This window comes from Echinops telfairi, unplaced genomic scaffold (genome assembly GCF_000313985.2).
Source record: "Echinops telfairi isolate 266 unplaced genomic scaffold, ASM31398v2 ScPeMD7_3533;HRSCAF=4204_0, whole genome shotgun sequence".
Lineage (NCBI taxonomy): Eukaryota > Metazoa > Chordata > Mammalia > Afrosoricida > Tenrecidae > Echinops > Echinops telfairi.
In genome coordinates, this window is record NW_022107431.1 from 66,101,409 (window position 1) to 66,105,453 (window position 4,045).

Consider the following 4,045-nt stretch of genomic DNA (forward strand, 5'->3'; position numbering starts at 1 on the left):
TCTACAGCCGCAGAGCCCAGGGCGGCGGCCCCTGACGACACGCACAAACCAGGGGACGCGGCAGCTGCGCGGACACCGCGCCTCGGGGGCACTCGACCAGGGAGCCCCCTCCCCGGGGTCGTCTTACCGCGACCTCTTGTGCTTCCTCCTCCTCCGGCCCGGGTCACACGCCCGTCCCACCGCGGCCAACTACAATTCTCAGCTGACGGGCGGTGGCGCTGGGGCGTCCAGTGCGCATGCCTGCAGCTCAGCCCAGGGAAGGGGGCGGGGCTCGCTGCTCCCCCATTGGCCCGCTAGGCTGAGTGACAGCTTCCCTCTCCCGCCCCTTCTGCTTCCGAGCTATTAACAAAACTGACAGGGAGGTGTTTTCTGTGGCTTGGTACAGCTTGTGAAAGCCTTAGTCTGTATGCCAAAAAAGAAGGGGAGGGCTTGGAAGGCAAGCTGCCTTCTTTATCAGTTGAAGCCAGCCTTCCTCTTTGCGTCCCCCATCAGCTTATGCCTATCTCTGCTCCTAACCTTTAACTTTGCAGGATGTTGCATTCACAGCTCTAAGAAGAGAGGGGAGCAGCACAATATGGGAACCTAGCGGGAACAATGGAAGAAGAGGTGGCAAGTCACCTCCGTGCACTAGTCAAGTTTCCTTGCACAGACAATCCATTCTAAGGATCCTGGAAGGTCAGGCCGCAGTTTTCGCAGGGTTTGCGGCATAAGGTCTGAATGTTCTAATGACCAGTATCCAAACCGAATGCAATTTGTTAGAAGAAATGCATCGATTTGGTGAGAGAAATAATTCACTAAATTAATTAGAAGATAAATTGTCTTGACCTTCATCTGTAGGAAAGCAATAATCTTTTCAGAAAGGACCATGAGAAAAGAGAATATAAAAAATCCAGATGGCGTGGAGAGGACAGAATTTTTTGAATGGGACTACCCGAGGAAAGTCTAGATAGAGTGTTGCTATAACAATTCATGGTGACCAGTAACCTAAATATGGGTTGTTTGAACAGCCCCTTGATACAGACTGGTACGTGTGGTCTGGTGATGTGTGGCTAAATGACCCCTATAGAATAGTTTTCCTCTGTCATGCATGTTCATTGTATCCAAAAGTACGTTAAAAGGGATTGTTAAAAAATCATAGGAACACTAGTTTAAAACAAAACATATATTCAAATGTGAAGCTACTGCTCCCCCACGTGCCCTCCACCTCTGTCTGTATGCTTGGAAAGCGGTGTTTCACCTCTGTCTGTACACTTAGAAGGCGGTGTTTCACCTCTGTCTGTACACTTGGAAGGCGGTGTTTCAGTCTCTGTAACAAACACTTCCATGAAGACTTCTGAGCTCTTGACCTCTGCCACTTCCAAATGGCAGTTTGGGCGTCCTCAGGGGACTCAGATTGTTCCTTTGAATTTGGGGTAAAAAGACATTTGAAGAGGCAAGATCAGGGCTGCAGGAAGGTTTCCCCACGAATTCCTCAAAGGACAACCCTCGCCACCATCGAAGAACAAGCAGCTACCTTGCTGTGATAAGAGAACAAAAAATGGACACAACTTATCCAGCTTTTTAAAATCACTGATGCAGTTTTACATTTCTAAAAACCTTCTTCCTAATACATCAGTGTGATGGTCCCATGCCCTTCAATGAAATCTATGAGATGACCCCTTTAGAATCTCACTGAGTAGGTGAGATTACTTCTAAGGTTACTTCTAAGCTGATCTCTCTGCCTAGCACTGAATTGACCCAGTAGATTCCTTCAGAAGCCACTGTTTGGGTTGGACCTTTTTTTTTTTTTAAGGTTCCCTTAGGAAATGAAGACAGGTCTATTACTGAGAAAATTCATCTGCCGGCAGGCAGCCACTGAGCACAGAGGCTTGTTTAAACACATTTTGTTCGGAACAAGCTGATGCGTGGGTGAACAGGAACCCAAGTAGCAATAGTTTTTGACTTCCTCATGTGCTTAAAAAAGTTCAATGAATAAATGAGGCCTCCACTAACCAGTGGCCCTCAGGTTCATTCGAGCTCATCGGGATCCCACCTGAGTAGAGGACAACAGCATCTATTGGCTAGTTAGAGTTGTGACCCTGGGTTCCCTGGGTAGTTAGGCTTGAGCGACCAGCATTTCGGTTAGTCGTCAAGGGCTTAAGCCTTTGTACCATCCAGGTACTTTGCCATTGAGTCAGTTCTCAATCATAGCAACGCTAAAGGAAAGAATAGAACTTCCCCTCGAAACTATAATAATTTATGAATTATGAAGGGTTCATGAGGGAGGGGGCAGTGGGGAGGGAGGGGGGAAATGAGCAACTGATATTAAGGGCTAAAGTAGAAGGCAACTGTTTTGAGAATGATGAGGGCAACAAATGTACATATGTGCTTGACACAATGGATGTGTGTATGGATTGTGATAAGAATTGTACGAGCCCCCAGTAAAATAACTAAAAGGAAAAAAAAGAATAGAACTTCCCCTTTTGGGTTTCTGAGGTTGCACAAGGGGTACCCCAAAATAACTGGAATTTCCCCAAAAGCTATGTATTTAATTTTTTTTTTACAAAACAACCTTATCACCTTCAAAGTACTCTTTATTACACTTAATTCATTTGTCAAATTTATGATTCCATTCTTGAAAACATTTTTAAAACTCATCTGTTTGGAGGACTGACAGCACTTCTCTCATTTTTCTCTTCACCTCTTCTACATTGTCAAATCCCTGTCCTTTCATGTCCCTCTTCATTCACAGAAACAAAAAGATGTCACACATCGTGAGGACAGGTGCATGGGGCAAGAAAGGCGTGCTGTTTTTTGCTAAAAACTGGTGCATGAGCAGTTGGATTGTCGTGGTGAGTTCCCAGACTGCTACAGATCAGGCCTTTTTGTCACACACTTTAACGCTATATTTATAGAACTTTTAAATAGAAAACTTGATTAACAGTCTGACCTGATGGAATGAACTCCAAATACTCTATAGTTGACATTTTCATCCATTCAGGAAGTTGACGGACATCCAGAATGAGGTTTGTCATCAATCGACATTTCATCTTTTTTGAAAAGAGAAAAACACCTATACACTTGAGATTTTCCCATGGCGCTATCCTTGGAAGCTGTGTTCAACATCACAACTGTTTCTGCAGCATTTTTCCAGAGCAGGAAACAAAATCTCATCTGCCCACACTGTTCTCTTAAATCAGCCATCACTGAAAAACAAGGTTCTAGCGAAACTACTTTTATGAAAAAATTCACTGTGAACAGAAAGAGCCTTCCCAGGCAACAGCATTGGGTGCACTAGCTCCCAGGGAGTTGCTTGATGCCTGTCTAGTGGGAAACATGTGTACTACAAAAGCTCTGCTCTGCCCAGTGCAATTCCGGTTGGGGCGGGGATGAGGAGTAAGCCTTCTGGGAGCAGAACATCTCTCATCTTTCTCCCTTGTAGTAGCTGGTGGATTCAAACTGCTGACCTCACTGTTAACAACCCACCAGGTAACCCTCTATGCCACCAGGATTCCTGATAATCTACATATCAAAGCTTAGTGCCATCACCTGGATTCAGATTCATAATGACCCTGTAGGACAAGGTAGAACTGCCCCTCTGAGTTTTCAAAACTGTTACTTCTTATGGGAATAGAAAGCCTCATTTCCCCCCCAATAAAGCAATGTGTGATTTAGAATTAACCTCATAGACAGCAGCCCAATGAGCAACCACTATGCCACCAGGGCTCTCTCTGTGTGCCAAAATATGGCTACCTATAATCTGTATGCAACTGTTTGGATTGACCTATAAATTCAGTTTAAAGACAGACTTAGGGAGTTATCTCATTTGTAACCTGGAGACTGCCAATGCTGTCAATGCATCTGATTTTTTCAACTGCACTAGATTTTTTTATGTGAAACTTCTTTCCCCCAAATTCATAATTTTCATAAATGATTCAGTGGTCAGACAAAATACATGTGCCTCCACCTCTGTTGTTCACTGACATTGGGTTGGTTCTTTTTTTTAGTAGGGGCTCATACAACTGTTATCGCAATCCATACACACATCAATTGTGTAAAGCGCATT

General features: G+C 44.6%; 1 protein-coding gene across 2 annotated transcripts in view; it reads right to left on the minus strand.

Moving 5' to 3' along the window:
- The window catches only part of STX7 (syntaxin 7), a 48,178-nt gene extending 47,967 nt beyond the window's left edge, over positions 1 to 211 (minus strand). For both annotated transcript variants that reach the window (XM_004710924.2, XM_030886775.2), the window contains exon 1: positions 128 to 211. The gene's annotated coding sequence lies outside the window, so the exon portion shown is untranslated. The remainder of the gene's footprint in view (positions 1 to 127) is intronic.
- Between the last annotated feature and the right edge of the window lie 3,834 nt (positions 212 to 4,045).